Source organism: Polypterus senegalus, chromosome 6 (assembly GCF_016835505.1).
Source record: "Polypterus senegalus isolate Bchr_013 chromosome 6, ASM1683550v1, whole genome shotgun sequence".
Taxonomy (NCBI): Eukaryota; Metazoa; Chordata; class Cladistia; order Polypteriformes; family Polypteridae; genus Polypterus; species Polypterus senegalus.
In genome coordinates this window covers 26507330-26525123 of record NC_053159.1, presented here as the reverse complement: position 1 = coordinate 26525123, position 17794 = coordinate 26507330, and the positions used below count along the sequence as shown (strand labels likewise).

Here is a 17794-nt window from a genome sequence, read left to right as displayed (position 1 = left end):
TCTGAATTCATAGCTAGAAGCCAAGTGTCGACTCATTTATATTGCAGCATTTTTCAGACTGACAAATCTCAAAAAGAAAAGGAACCATCTTTTCTACAACACTGTCAAACAAAGATGCAAGTCCTGTAGATAAGCTGCAGTGAATATCCAAGTGAGGAGTCTCCAAATACAGAAAGGAGAAAACAAGACATGATGCAGGAAAAAAATAAATGTATGAAATGTGGTTTAATTTGACCTTACAGAAAGAGTATTAAAAAAGCATGACTGATGTGTATCTAGAAAGACTTTGACAGAACTCCTTCTCTGCTCTGTCATGGGTATCCTTATTACTTCCCACCTCTCTTTCTGCCTTTCAGCAATATAATCACCTCTCAATAAATATTTGTGTCCCACTTTCCTGAGCTCCCTGTTCATATCGGAATCAACCTCTTCCATTTCCAAAGCCCCCCAGCGATGTGTGTTTAGTTCATTCGTATGCTGTTACTATCTGCTCCAGCCATCTGTGTATCCAGTCAACTCGTTTATGCACATTTTTCAAATTCTCTAATCAATGTCCACTTCCAGGAAAAGCATGGTGATGGTCTGGCAGACCTCCCAAAATCTTACTGTAACAAGCCTTCCTACTTACCCACAGATTTAGAAGATCACTTGTAACATACATGCCGTTTTTGATTGCCTGATGACTATCAGAATTAATTGCTTCAACTGAGGACTGCTGTTAGAGGACTCATATTTAAGTATCATCTTTAAAGTCCCCTGGGCCCATTGTTTAAATTATATAACTAGATAGTTTCCTTTTAGTCTTCTAATTATAAAAATTCTAAAATTCCCAGAATATTCTATTTCTTTTATTTTACTGTTAGTAAAAGGCAATTTGAAATCTGAATGAAAAGAGTAAATACAGGAAATAGTACCCAGCAATTGTTGGTAAATTGAGTTTATTAAAAATATAAACTCAGTTCAGTTCTACTTATTTTTATAAAATTAAATTAGGCTCAGACTGCTGTAACAACCTTACAGATAAAATACAAATTGCCCTCTTATAAATGACATAATGCATACAAACACAAAAAAGGATCAGATTAAATGCATAATAAAAATGAGCAATTTAAAAGTGGTTAATATAAATGGATTCTAAAAGTATACTATATACCCATTAATGGCATCATTGAGAAATAAATATAATACAGAACTTTCAGATTTGTTTTCTTCATGGAGTGTTGAGTGCCCCAAAGCCTTTCATTTTAGAGGCATTTGATCATAAGATGTTTATTAATATCTGCACTTCAGCAAAACTACTGGGGCAATTGCAATGGGATGGATTAGGACTTAGGAGCATCATAGTAAGCTTGGAAGATACACTGAAACACACATTAACTGGATGCCATGTATGCAATCTGAAAGATTTCAGATTAGACGCTGGGGTTTTAATTACAGGCATAGAGTCTGCCTGAAAACAATATTTTATTACTTCACACTATTTTCAGGATAGAAAAGCACTGCATTATGATCTGTCTAAATAAATCAGTAAAAAACAAAACAGTTTATAACTGGACTAAGAAGGTTCCGGATGCAGCTTACTGTCTGGGGGTATGCCATTTCTCACAGATAATAAACATACAGTAACATGGGTAGGGGGAACCTGAAGACCTCCATGCCACAAAAAAAAAACAGGGCTTACCATATGCCTAGTTTTTAAGAAGATTTTCTCTCCTTAAATCTTCCCCTGGCATTTGCTTTCTTAAATATTTGAAAAGGTTTAGATAGGTGTCCTGTATTTAGATTTTCAAGCAAATCAAATTTTGTTTACATAAAACCCAATAGCTGTGAATAACAATAGAACACTGATTACAAGACAAGCAGATCTCACACCATGTCCAGCACTCCTTTAAGCAAAAGACCTGCAAATTCACTCGATCCAATCTCAAAATAAGACTGCAACATCATAAGCACAGAGTAGGAATATTTTCTATATGGACAGAAAAATAATTCAGCAAGAAAATCTTCAAATGGTGTGAGGGGAATTTCAGGTAGTTTATACTTTCAAGATCATACAGAATTATTGAAGTGATCTACTTGAGAATGCTGATAGCAACAACTCCTATCCACATGTGGATAGCACTCTGCTGAACCCTTCACCATTCTGTTAGAAATTACATGAAATACATATCACCATACTGATGAGAGATGCATATGCATAAATATACAATGCACATACACCCCCCCAAACATATACAGGGAGGCAGGTGGGCAAAAGTAGGTTTACAGTTGTTTGTATGGAAAAAGGCATGCAGGTTATGATAATTACAAGAGTTTTATTCATTCAATAGCTTTAACTTTATTAACTCAAAAGAATATCACAATGGCACAGTGTACTCAGATACAATCTCGTAAGTGGTCAAACTGCCAGTCCCGTGAACTCATAACTGTAAACCTACTTTTACCCACCTCTGTATACACATATATAAATACATACATACTGTACATACACACACACATACTAAGGAGATGCGGGCAGATCAGCTTCTGCTGCTGCTCCTGCTGCCGAGCTGTGTGTTCTGCTTGTCGCACTACGTGTCGACTCAATTTTTTTTATTATAATACAGTAGATATATATATATATATATATATATATATATATATATATATATATATATATATATATATACATACATATACATACATATCCACACACAAAAACGGTGGCTTCAGAAAGTATTCAGACCCCTTCACTTTCAGCACACTGTATTGTGTTATAGATTTAATTTTAAATGAATTAATTTCACATTTTTGGCCATCAATCCACTCACGTGAAACATGTTATCATCAATGTATGCAAATTTATAATCAAAAACTGACATCTCTCATTCCTACATGTTTTCAGACACCTAATTTAGTACTTTGTAGAAGCCCCTTATTTTGGCAGCAATTACAGATTCCTGTCTTCTTGGGGAAGTCTCTACTAGCTTAGCACACCTAGATGTGGGCAGTTTACCCCATTCATCCTGACAGATCTTCCTCAATGTCTATTAAATTGGATGGGAAGTGTCTTTAAACTGCCATTTTCAGATCTCTCCACGCTGGCTGGTTTAAGTATGTTCTTCGGCTGGGACACTCAGGAACACTCAGAGTCTTGTTTTGAAGCCACTTCAGCATTGCCTTGGCTATATGCTTCAGGACATTGTCCTCGTGAAAGTTGAACTGTTGCCCTAGTCTGAAGTGCTGTGTATTTAGGAGCAGGGTTTCTTAGAGAATCTCTCTATATTTCAGTTTCATTCACTCTTCCCTCAATTTTGAGGAGTCTTCCTGCACCTGCCACTGAGAAGCACCCCTATAGCATGATGTTACTCCCACCATGTTTTACCCAGAAATGATATTGGGCAGGTGATAAGCAGTGTCTGGCCTTCATCAGATAAATTGCTTGGAGTTTTGCTCAGAGAGTTGAATTTTCACATCATCAGACCAGAGAGTCCTTTAAATGCCATCTGGAATGCTACAAGCAGGAGTTACCATAAACACCTGAAAGGCCTGAAAACTTCAGATTCCAGTTTTGGATTTTTAATAAATTTGAAAACCTCCCTGAAAACATGTTTTCACTTTAACCTTTTGGGTTATTGAGTGTAGATTGATGGGCAAAATTTGCAAATGTATCCATTTAAAATGAAATCTACAACACAATAAAGCGGACAGAAAGTGAAGAAGTCTAATTACTTTCCGAATCCACTTTATATACTGTACAGTACAAGCACAAATGCACACATACATGATATACACTTTACTTATACTGCATGATATTCATTGCAATTTCCTCTTAAAGGCTTTTGATCAATATATTTCAACATCAGACTGAGCTACAGCAGAGTGTCAACCTACAGGGAAAAAATGCACTCAACTCCACTTCCTGATGATCCTACAATAATTTTGCATGCAGTTTTACTTCGGGTATGCATGAAGATCTGACTACATATACTGTAGATGCACAAATATGAATAATCAGATTTTGAAGTATTCTATGTATAAATATTACCACACCACTTTGTGCTTTCGACATCTGTAGCAGGAGGTGCTTCAGCACATAGCCGTGATTGCTTGGACGTCCCTGAGACATGCTGTTCAGTCAAACACAGATTTGGAGGCAGGCCTGCTCACTTTTGTACTTAGCCAAGCGTGAAATACAGCAGGCAGAGGCCCATGGCAAGGTTGTAGAAAAAATGGATAAACCAAGACATTAATGTCTGAAGCTACAGTAAACTGTAAATGTCAATGTCGATATTCACAGTACAAACCAACATCTAGTTACTTCCTAAGAATTCAAATCATATTTTGTGAAAATTCAGAAATACTACCCATAACAAAATGTATTTAATAAATAAATGGAGAGTATTATAAAGATTACAGTTTGGCAGGAATTGTAATATGGGGGCTTTAAACTGCAAGGCTGAGAGGTCAATTCCTTCATCTAACTCACTAATGACTCGCTAATCACTTAACCTGTCTGGGCTCCAAATGAAAAAGATGTGTAATATGTGTACAGTTCTAATGAATCTTATAACTCTTTATGTGAATACATAAAATGATTGGATAATAACACAGATAAACATTAATTATTTCAGTATTTCATCAAATGATTATTATTTAAAGGAGTAGTCCACCAAAAATAATCTATTTTTTACATGTTACTTACCCCACATACAGTAAGTTTGTAGTGATGGTCTAGAAGAAATTTAAATTTGTGTTTCTCCTTGAATGAAGACCAATGCTGTGCCATAGCAAACAATATAAAAATGTCTATGGAAAAATGCAGCGCAATTCGTGTTGCATAATTCAGAAGGTCAAGAATTCCAGTAGCATGCTCACAACAGGCAAAATGTATGCATTTTTGTTATATAATTTTATTTCATAGGAAACGTGTTCACATGGGAACGAGATTCTGAATTGAAGACAATGAGGGAGAGGTGTTTCTTCTGCATGCACGGCTCTGATTTTACTTAAAATTATAACATAAAAGTCACTATGTCTTGCCCATTGGATGACTTGACATGAGGATTACACAACACAAGTAACATGAGGTGTTTTTATGGACATTTCTTTTGTTGTTTACTATGGTCCTGCGTTGGTCTTCATAGATGGTTATTCTATCAGGAAGTTTGTTATTCTCTGTTCTCCACAAAAACCTCAGCTTTGAAATTTTTCTCTGCTGTCACTCCAACCAAATGGGTAAGTAACGTTTAAAAAAATATACAATTTTGGGTGGCACATTCCTTTAAGGCTGCCAATAACACTAACATGCACATCTTGCCCTGGTATTTGCATATGTGTGACAAGCTGCCTAGGAAAAAGGAGGGAAGTTATTAATGAAATTTACTTGGATGGCTCTCCATTTTTCTTGTGATGCACATGTATGCACACACTATATATAGTTAACACTCTAAAATTAGATGTATACCATTATTTATATTTCTATCATTCTTCAAGCTTAAACTTCACAGCATGCACTACAGCATGGATGTGTCCCTTTTCACAGATACAGTACAATCTATTGAGTTTTTGGACTTCTCCCAAATGTATTCAAATTTTGATAATTCGCTGCCAAACTCTGTTTAGCTGTTCATTTTTTACCCACATTGTTGTGGTTAATTATCTTCCACTTTGACATATACACAATAAAATTAGTATTTTAAAAATAAAACAAGCAGTTCAAACCTAACTGCGCTGATAAAACACGAAGGCTTCAACAAAATGTTGCCACTCATTTAGGAGACGTGCCAAGGCTCTGTTTGGCTAGAAAGCAAGCATGCGCCTATTTCTCAATCTGCTTTATTCTTTACAAAAACTGTTTGCCACTTTGGATGGGAGGCAGAGATAGGTTTTATAGGTTGGACACCATTCTGCCGTTCATTAATGCTGTTCATACAGGTGTTTTTTTTCTATGCAGAAATAATGACAAACACACAGAGGTGGACAAAATAATGGCAGCACTACATGAAAAATGGAGTTTAGAGTATACCTTAGATGTCACTAAATTACAGTTATGAAGGGGGTTCCTATTAGTTCATTTGCCAATTAGCAGTTTGTGTTAATTATAAAAAAGGATTGAAAATTAGCACTTTGACAAGTGAGCTTCCAAAGCAAAATGAAGCCCAGAATTGAATCAGCACTTCTGTGACCCAGGCTCAAGGAAAACTCTATATGTCTGTACAACACACAAAAATGTATAACTTAGTGCAAGGAGCACAAAACCTAGATCTCCAGTCAATGGGAAAAAAAGTACTGTATATTGGCCCAAATAGTCATTTTCACTCTGTTTACTGCATCTGGACACTTTTGTGTTTGGAGAAAGTCAAAAGATGCCTTCAACCTACAATGTCTGTTTACAGCTGTTAAACACAGAGGGGTCCAATAATGGACTGAAGCTGCTCTGAAGATAAAGGGTGGCTCTGCTCCCTATTAGGTCCTTGATGCTAATATATTCTTAGTTTATTACTTTATCTTTTATTCAGGTACTTTACAGAGGGTCCATGAAATGTGACACAAAAACTACTGCATGAAACCATGCGGATACCCCAGATTCATAAACCAACGTTTAAATAACATGACATTATAAAAATAAAGATTCTGAGGACCGTGGCCTGGCAACACTGGACACAAAGCAGCAACCAACTGTGGATTTGGACAGGATTCCAGCCTACCACCAGGCCCACTTATACACACAATCGCACCAACACTGGAATGTGTCGTGGTAATGTAGGAAGAAAACTAGAGTACTTGAAGAAAAATGTGCAGTAGATTTGAAACCAGAGCACTGGATCTACAGTTACAGGAATACGTGCTAATCGCACCACTGGACCACTGTCACACAAGCACAATAGGTGCCTTCTTAATGTAATGAGTTAATTCAGTCGATTCTGACATTGGATCAATTAATTATCTTCCAGAATGCCAAGAAGATATGAAAACTAAACAATTTTTAAACTTTAGCCGTGCTGGCCCAGTCCTGTAATGCATCTCTTTGGCAAACAGAAAATCATACAAATTTACTTTGTAAAAATACACTATGGTATTCTCCTTCAGAGTCCTTCATCTTTTTTTTGTTAAATGTTCTATTTTTAGAAACGATATTAGAAGTTGTTCCTGGCACTAAATCTTTTCTGAAATGACCTAGCTGAAAGAAAGCACTTCAATGAATATAACGTTGTCCTTATTTTCACATTTTTCACAAAAAAAATATTCCCTTAGGGGTTTTTTGCAATCATAATAGATGCATCTCAGCTTCAGTATTTAGTGTAAGTGAAGCAATTAGGAGGCGCTATATAAATTAGTCTCATTAAAACCTGCTACTCGTGCATGATTTCATCTTCTGGTTTTGCTACATTTCATTATGTGCCTGCCAGAAACCAAATAAAGGCTGGTTATTCTATGCTCATTTTCTGACTTCGAACAATACTTCATAAACTTAAGTAGATGCTCATTTACATTGGATGACCTTTTGAATTCTTATTTTTACACACGTATGTATTTGTTAGGCTGACACTTTTATCCATATTTTGGCAAAAGGACACATGGAAGTATAAGTGACTTAATTAAGCCAGTGTCACATTACAAGACTTCTAGGTTGTTGGTTATGTCACACTTGCCAAGGGCAGTTACTGATCTTGTTGACAATGACAATTTAAATGACAGCTAATTGTTGGGCATGTCAGTATGATGACCTTCCTGCAACGTTGTGCTTTCCCCTTTTTCTAGCAGCCAATAGTGTGCTGCCTTATGAAGCCGGTACTGCACAAAAGGTTAACAGTGCACAAAATATTAATGAAGAATCCAGTCATAACATGGTTGGGTCTGGGACAATGTCACACCAGAATACTTTTTTTTTTCTCTAAATACCAGCTCATGCTGATGTGAAATGTGCACATTCTGGCTTTTCTCATTGTAAATGCAGCTTAGGTTAACTTGCTGTGAGCGAGCATTGTTACTTTATTATTATTCTCCAACATGACAATATATGAAATACAATTTGTTACATTTATTTTGTTTATCCAATTGGAACACAGGCAGATGAGGTGACTTGCTCATTGTCACATAGTGCCATTAGCAGGATTTGAACCCACAGGTTCAGGGCCTGAAGTCCAAAGCTTAATCACTGCGTCACACTGGCTGCAATAAGGATGTGTGTGTGCACAAGTTTGCCCTGCAATGAACAGGTGACCCACCCAAGACTGGATCCTGCTTTGCATCTGATGCTGCTGTGATAGGCTCCAACCCTTGTGATCTGACGACTTAGATCGGCTGATTCGGTAAATGGAGGGATGGATAAGTATAATAATGCTGTATATAAAGCACAAAATGAGAGTTCTGCCCCTGATTTTACTTTGATCGTGAAATTTACATTATACAGTATAGAAGTGTCAGTTCTCAGCAAAAAGTGTTCTCCAAAGTGACAACTGGAAAATGAGAATCAAAATTGTTTTTCTCACTGATGAATTTGCTGAAGACTGCAGCTACTTCTGCCTTACACTGTATGTAATTCAGCTGTTGTCTTTGGTATAGTCAGCAGGCTATAAAAGTCATCTCTCTACTGCTCTATCCATGGACATTGCAATGAGGTTTTTTTAAGGTGAGCATGCACTTGCCATCTAATTGTATATAACAGTAACGATGTCTTGTACATTCATATGTAGGAAATAATATATGTCTGAAGAAACAAACAGCAAATGTTACATGTAATACATAAAGTCCTAAATAACGTGGTACAGTCTCAGCAATTTTCCTTAATAAAGTCCGTCTCGCCTCCTTAAATACCACACAAGCGAAGCAGCAGTTCACTTCCTTGAAGCCCCTCACAGGCTCAGCCATAGCAGGCTTCATGCTGCTCTTTATTCAATACTCAACAGGCACCAGCCCACTTCTTGTGAAGGCATATTGAGGACTATTCTCTATCCACCATAAGCATGGTCATCCAGCAGCAGGGAGTCAGTTTCCCATCTGCTCAACTGGCACAACCTTTCATTCTCTCAGCCCTCCCTAGACGAAGTGAATGAGAATTAGCTTGAGACTTGCTTGCAGTCCCAGTGCTGGGGCATCACTGAGGGCAGCCATGATGAATGTGGCTACTCTAATCCCAAACTCATTAACAGAAATTTAAGTCATTCTTTTAACTTTGTTTTGCTCAAGTAGCCTTTAACTATTTGTCAAATGCACTCATCTAGGAAACAATTGTAGCTGTGACACTGAAACGTAAAGGGCACAGCCACTCACAAGGACATGGTTTTGTGCTTTTCACTTTAAACTCTCAGGAATTTTTGAGACTTCAAAAGGTCTACGTTTCACTAATGAGTTCAGCAGGAATCTTAAAATATTCAGTTATTAACGGCCTCTTGCAAAAACAATACCAACGAAATCTGCAGGGAAAGCGAGAATGTCAAAAAATGAATAAAATAAAGGCAGCGAGTTTCAGACGTCCAAGGCCAGAGATCAAGAACCCCAACATAATGAGACTTCTCAGGGTGTTGGGTGGTGAATGCAGCATGGACAAGACCAGTTAAGTAATAATAGGTATAAATTTACGTATGTCCACTGTCCAAAAAACCTGCTCTGAAGTTTAGACAAAAAGTGACAGAATATGATAAAAAGGAACAGCCCTCTCTTCAAATGTCATCTTTAGAATGGCTAGTCTAACACAGCATGGCACTACAAAGATCCCAAGAGGGCTTTCACAGGCATTTTCTGTCTGGTCCCGTGCTGTGTATGTGTATTAATGGCTATTACCTAGATGTAAAATGTCACAGAAAAGGACAGTTTGAAAGAATGTGTGCTTCACCCAAAGCAGTAAGTGATGGGCTCAAGATGAGGCACTCCACTAGAATGGAAGGGTTCAAGTTATTGTGGTGTAAATTGTGGAATTGTCACAATTATCTTACACTAACATAGCCGAATTGCTATGGACTCACACCACAAAAGGTCCCAGTTCAAAGATTTGCACTGTGGTGAACTGCCGCCAGCTAGCTATTAACCCAGCAGAACAAGCAGAGCAGAGTTACTCCTTTAGCTCACATTACAAGGAGATCACAGATGCTGTGGGTTTGTGGATGAAGAACGAATAAGGGTGTGGTCCCCCAGTCCTGATCACATTCAAACAATAAGTCATCACCCATGAAGTTCTGATCACATTGAAACTGAGGGGTGGGAAAAGGGAGGTGGTGGTATGTTTGGGGAGTCTACCGTGCAGATAAAGCGTGTAGTTTTGCTTTGTGAAGTCTACGAGGCAGACATTTTTACACAACTGCAACAGTCAGTGACAAAGAAAAGGATGGTTAGGTGGGGATTGTGGGGAAAGCGAATGTTTACTTCTGGCATTGAAAATCCCCAAATGCTGATACTATACTGTTTTAAACTTACGGTTTTTTGATAACTTATCCTGTACTGGTATGCCACGCCATCCTAATCTGGATGATGCTGTCAAGTTGCATGGGGATAGTGAATGAATGATTTCCTCTCATTTGTCAAATTTCTTACGTTCTAAAGAAAATCCATTTTTCAAGCACAGCCACAAGCTCTAACTTAGACTGAGATATGGACTCTCCAGACATTAATATTGTTGTTTTGAGACCATTCCTGCGTAGTTCTGGCTTTATGTTTGAGGGTTGCTGTCTTGCTGGAATAGAAATTTCTCCCAAAGCACAGGTTTCTTTCAGGCTGCAACAGTTTTTCTTCTGGGTTTTCCATGTACTTTGCTGCATTCATTTTACCCTCACAGGCCTTCTATGGCCTGCTGAAGAAGAAGCATCAATATAGTGTGATGCCGTCACCTGTGTTCAGACATGGCATTTTGTCTGATGGCCAAAAAGCTCAATTTTATTGTGATGAAACTACAGAATTGTCTTACAGCTGACTTCAGAATCTCCCATGTGCCTTCTGGCAAACTTTATGTGCGTTTCTTTACTTTTAACAGTCGTTTTCTCTTTACGCATGAAGCTGTGACTGGTGAAGGCCCCGTCCAATAGTTGTTGTCTTCACAGTTTCTCCAAACTTAAACATTGTGGTTTATATATAGGTCTATTGGTGGCTTCCCACACTAGTTGTTTTCTTGCACAGTCATTTAGTTTTTGTGGACGGCCTGCTCTTGTCAGTTAAAGCTGTGCCATAATCTTTCCTTTTCTTAATGATTGATTTAACTGGACTCTAAGGAATATTCAGTGACTTGGGATATTTTCTGGTCTCCATGCCCTGACTTGTGCTTTTCAGTCACATTTTCATGGAGTTCCAGGAGGTGTTCTTTGATCTTCATTGTGTAGGTTAGGCTACCATGCTGACTCATCACAAGTTGACCCACCAGATCAGGTACATTTAGACGACAATGAATTGAAACTCCAGACAGTTGACTACAATTTATCTAATTTTGTGACTTTTAAAACCAATTGGCTACACCAGTGATGATTTAGGGGTGTCATATTAAAGGAGTGGATACTTGCATGATCGGTTATTTTGTGTTTTATATTTGTAATTAATTTAGACAAATACAGATTGAAAAGTCTTCTTCAACTGATCAGTGCAAAAAATCCAAATTAAATCCACTGTGATTCAATGTTGTACAACAATAAAATATAAAAACTTCCAAGCGGATGCACACCTTCTATAGGTTCTGTATATTAGACCATTAGAAAAATCTAGATGAGAACAGGCCATTCGGCCCAACAAAGTTGCCAGTCCTATCCACTTAATTCTTCTAAAATAACATTTTACTGAAAGTCCTTAAAGTCTTACTGTCTACCACAATATTGGTTGCTTATTCTAACTGTTTGTGGCTCTCTCTGTAAAGAAAAAATTCCTAATGTTTGTGCGAAATTTACCCTTAACAAGTTTCTAACTGTGTCCCCATGTTGTTGATGAACACATTTTAAAATAACAGTCTCAATCTCCTGGACTAATTCCTTTCACAATTTAAGGAATTAGAACAGTGGATCGATAATAATATATTATACTAATTGCTGTATACCAATGGAAGGCAGCATTTATTGAGATCTGACCAATGCAATTTACCTTTTTGGATATTTTTTATCAATTATTTATTCATCTTCACATATTTTATAAAAGACTGTCCCTATACACATTATGCATTTATCTGACAATATCTGTCTTCCAAAAGGCACAAATTCAACTTAACTCAACTTGTATTGTCATTCATCCACATACTGCAATTACTGCTGCTATTGGTTGAAAAAACAAATGCAAAAACATAGTAAAGCAAGGTAAGAAGTCACATTTTCACATTCACTTAAATACTGTGCCATTTGCAGGAGTGTATGATAAAGAAATGCTGGAACTGAGAAGACCTTAAAGAGCAAAATGAGCAAGAAAACACAAAGCACTGTAAATTTGCAAGGACAGCAGAAAGCAAGATGCTAATCACACTAATAACATAAAGCAAGGTGTCAGTCTTTGAACAAAGTGGCAGCAGCACAATGAATCCAAGCGAAAATTTAGCTTCTTTTAAATGCAACAGCTTCCAAACAGGGCACAGCTGAGTGATAGTTTCCCAATACCCAGATTGCTTGATGAAAACATGGGGAAGTTGGTGGAAACATCTGGTCGCAGTTTGTGTCTTTTCACTGTGTGACTAATTCTCACTTAAACATGCAATAGTTGCCTTTGACGTAGGAGGGAGAGCGACGCAAGAATTCGCAGAATATTGGCTTCACCGTCAACATATCTATAGGAAAACAGTAAGAGACATATTTAATCTGTTTTCAGCTTTCTCACCATCTATAAGTAAACTAATGGAATAAACTACTAAAAACATAACATAAAAGCACTAAAATACTAAAAGAAATGTCTATACACAATTACACCAGCAACTACTGTATGTGTACAAGCCTAACTTGCATTCGTAGGTGATGGGAGGCGAATGCCAAACACATTTAACCCCATGTGTCATTGCTGTCATATGTCCACTTTTGACAGTTACGCCAACTGTCAGTATAAGGTCAGCTTGTTAAGTCATTTTGTTTTCGCTTCAATTCATGAATGTTACTTTTGCTGAACCCATGTAGGTGTATTTAACCCCAAGAAGAAGCACATCCAATTAACAGCTGTGACTCATCTAACCCCATGCAGAAGTGCCTCACTCATCTCATTATCTCATTTGGTAGCATGAACATTTGCCTGACCCCGTTGAGAAATCTGTCTCATTTGACACCATGCACAATCGCCTGTACTTAATACATATAGCTGCAGAGTATCAGCTCATTACCTTTAACTTGCCTGTTTCCATGCGTAATTCACTCTGCATGTTAATGAAGTTTCCGTTGAACCTCATGAAAAACTGAATATACTTTGAGGATTTCAGCAAAAAATACAAACAACATTCTGCCATCTGTTTTGTGATCACACCTCTTCTTGTAGTACAACATATTAATGTGCAAGCTTTCGCAGAGCCAAATGAAAATGTCCAATATGACATAATAAAAGCAAGCATGGCCAGCCTCGCAGCCAAAGCCAGGTTCAAACCCGAGTTTTGTCCTTTTCTCATTTCATTTATGAAACACTCATAATCATAGAGGCTTTCTATTAAAAAAGGTAAATCCTTTACATATTATAATGTAAACTCAATATAAGTTTTTAAGAAGTCATAAAATTAATCACTTCCAAGCCAAGTCTGTTTAATGATTCAAAACCCATTATGTCACACATGCCAAATGCTTGCTTTTAGTTTTCCATCTCCAACCTTCTGGAACTTTATGGTGCATTAGTGGGACTCAAATCCAAATTAAAGTCCTAAATGGTCTCTCTCATTTTTGAACTGTCATGCCTCTGTTTCTAAATTTGAACAGCATTAACTATCTATTGTGGTATCAATGCCACTACATATCCAGAACATCTTACTGTGAAAACTTTACCTAAACTGTCTCTATAGACTTTACAACTTGTACCTTGAAAGTGACGATAGCAAGACATGCCTTTAGAGGCTTTGAAATAAACATGCAGTTCTTAGGTTTGTAACATTTCTTTCTTTTGTTTAAGTGCCAAATAGTGGTCATTTGTTTGTATCCATTTAAGACATTTATGATTTAAAACAGGAGCAATGACAGGATAAAATAGTAGATTATTTTGCAGAAAAAGAAAAGTCTTTCGAGGAAGGAACATTTTAAATTCAGTTTGTAAGGAGAGTGAAGCAGTCAGATATCTGCAAGAAGCATATTCCAATAAAATAGAGAGAGAAGGAAAATGCCTACCCCATACTGGCACAGATGAGGATCTCCAGAGTTTTTTTTTTTTGCTTACTCCTTTCAGAAGCCAGAAAACAGCAATAATGATACCTTATAAATTCCTCTTGGTAGGCCGCACAGTTTTAATTCTTTATTATCTAGAGTTTTGAATTTTACTCATTAAGATTCCTCAACTATTTCCCGTTATGGTCACTGAGCATATTATTAAGAACACCTGTACACCTACTTATCCATGTAATTATCTAATCATCCAATCATGTGGCAAAAGCATAATGTATAAAATCCTCCAAGTACAGGTCAGGAGCTTCAGTTAATGTTAACATCAAAACCCAGAATGTGGATGAAATGTGACCACAGTGATTTGGACCATGGCATGATTGTAGGTGTCAAACAGGCTGGTTTGAGTAGCTCTGTAGCTACTGAACTCCGTTGGATTTTTACACACAACAGTCCTCAGAGTTTACTCAAAATGGTGCAAAAACTACACAAACAGTGAGCTGAACAGCCCGAGTATTGGCCACAATGTACCCATCTTCTAATGACTACTTCCAGTGTGATAATGCAGCATGCCACAAAGTAAAAGTTGTCAAAGGCTGGCTTCATGAACATGACAGTGAATTTAGTGTTCTTCAGTGGCCACCCCAGTCACCGGATCTAAATTCAGTAGAACAGATTTGGGATGTGGTAGAAAAGGAGATTTGCAGCATGCATATACAGATGAGAAATTTGCAGAAATTGTGTGAGACAATCACGTCAACACGAACTAGAATATTAAAGAAATGTTTCTAAAATCTAATGGAATCCAAGAATTTGTGCAGTCAGTGTATATGGTCAAATGATCTATATCCTGGAATTGTTTGGTCTCATTAACTATCATCATTTGTCACGGTTGGGAGGATTCTATGCCATGGTTTATGGTTTGTATTTTGTCTTATAGGCATGTATTGGTGTAAGAAAGGTAACAGTGCAAGTCTGAATATTTTTGGGGTTTCTCTTCCCATATAATCATTGTAACCTTCTTTTGTTATTTATTTCTTTAGTTATATATTTCATTTTTAATGTATTTGGTGTAAGTGTAGGGCTACTGGGGAACCATGGTTAATTGTCCATTCTCCACGTTTCATTTTTCTGTTGATGGATTATGTGTCTTATAATTATGTCATTCAGCTACTTTATCAGTACAGATTCATCTCTGAAAATTTTTCACTCATCCTGTTTGCCGAATACGTGCCATTTGTAGATGGCCAGCAACCTGGATTTTTCTCCTTTTGAACTTGGTGTCTAAGCCATTACAGGTACGTAGGCATTGACAAACTGTTTTCTAAGGGCATTAAAAAGCTCCACTGATCTTGACACGATGGCATAATACTGACCTAAATAATTAAGCTATAACAGAATATTTTTTGTGCCTTTACAAAGGCTTGATCTTTGAAGCAATCACCTAATGAGCTGAACCTATTGTTCTATTGTATGCATCAATTCCACTAAACATCACATGGACTTGTACTTCAAAATATGCCAGGAGCAGTAGTAGAATCATGCATACAGAGGACAGTGAAATATTTACTTGCATGTCTGACCAACATTTAACACATCACCACTCTCTGGTGCCATTATAAACAAGAATTTATCAATATACACAACTCCATTTTACAAGAGAACACAAATCAGCATACCTGATGTACTCCTCATTCCTGTTTCCACACCACTTGTTCAAGTGAAAATCTCTGAATATAAACAAGGATTTCATTATAAAAAAAAACCAAACTAGACTGCAATGGGACTTAAATTCAAGCCACCAACACAATAAGTTTTGTTTCATGGTTCCTGATTATATTCTTCTAGTATTTATAAATGCTTACATTTTTATTGCACTAATTATTCTATATGTTTGATACATAACTATTATCTTGCTTACTTATTAAGATATATTGTGATGGTGTATGTTAAAACATTTTATATAAACTAAAATAACTCCTGATTACTCTGCTGCTGTACATCCCATTCTGTTTACATTACCTGGTAAACTATGCATCTTATTTCTTCAGAATCAAAAATTCACCCTGCTGCTACACTTCTTTCAGCCAAGGGTCTGGCTAATATTGTATTCTGTTGCACTGCTCTGGCAGCATGACAGAAAAAAATTGAACTAAGAGTAACAGATAAGGAAATGAAAAAATCAAAATGGGGAGCAGCCTCCAAATGACGTGCACTAATTTATTATTTCTCTCACATTGATGCTGACCTGTTCTCCAATGTACAAATCACAAAGAAAAAGTGATAATTCATTATCTAGAAGCCTGATGAGCTCCAGGGTTTTTTTTAGCATTCCATATCCTAGTAATGCAACCAGCCATTATCTACTAAATAGACCCTGGCCATTTCTATTATTTGTTGAAAAACAATTTTGAGCTTTTCTCTAGCTTAATTCTCCCAATCATCACACCAAAATCCCCACTATCAAAAATAAGATACAAGAGTAAAGGGGAAAATTATGCTATTACTTGCACACTAACATGACAACCTGCAGAGTATCACATTTACAGCCGATAATAGCCGAGGCGGGCTGCTGCTGTACAGCAAGCAAAGAGAATCGGCAGCTCATTTGCATCATTCTCACCTGATGAAAAAGGACACAGTGGCTGAACATAACATAAGAGTGATGCTAAGGAAATATAAAGTAATAATCATAAAGTGGAGACTTACTCGTTCCATGACTGAAATATGATGTTATTTTATAAAATACACAGAACATTTTGACTAAAGTAAATGAGAGCTGGTAAAATGTTATATGCAAGACCTAAAACATCAGTTGATACCAGGAAACATGACTGACGATGTGTCCAGGTTCATCGTACGACATATGCTTAACGAATAAATGAGAGCAGTTAAAATTTTGTATTAAAAAAATCGAGAAATTCCATCAGCATTTATTATTTGATACAAATAGACAAATATTTGTAAAATACTGGTCAATTAAATGAATACTGCAAGCAAATACACAAATAAGAATGTATTAAGGTTCCTGAAAAGAAACACATTACAAATTTTAATTTAGTAGAATCACCACCAATACTTGAATCATCACTAAATTACCATCCAAGGAGGATTTCTTCAAGGTAGTCAAGTTCTATCAACTTCTCAGCTTTCCAACAGAGGCTGCAAGCAACCACTACAGGGCTGATCTAGGGACCTCACTGAATCATCCTACCACTAGAAGAGACAAGCAGTGTACACAAAGACCATGGACTGAATCAGTGCAACCTTACAGGACATAAGGAACAGACGGTGGGAAGTATTCAGAGAATTTTAAATACATAAATTCACTGTTTTTCATTATTTACTGACTTCTAAAATTATATAAAATATTCACAAAGAAATTTGCTCAGTAGTTTCTATATCATTATTGCCAAATAAATATTCATCACAATCAAAAGTTGGCCTAGTGATTAAAAACTCCTGCGAGGGTTAAAGAATGTTAAATTAGAAGATCTTTTATTTTGGGAGGAAAAGGAAGAAACACATAATTAGTTATTACTTTACTCAAAGAAGCTGTAAACATATCTGTGCTT

The 17794-nt window shown here is 36.8% G+C and overlaps 1 protein-coding gene across 6 annotated transcripts in view; it reads right to left on the bottom strand.

The window, feature by feature from the left end:
- Nucleotides 1–17794, bottom strand: part of LOC120530889 (kazrin-like) — a 690431-nt gene that overhangs the window by 230665 nt on the left and 441972 nt on the right. The gene's annotated exons all lie outside the window — the stretch shown is intronic.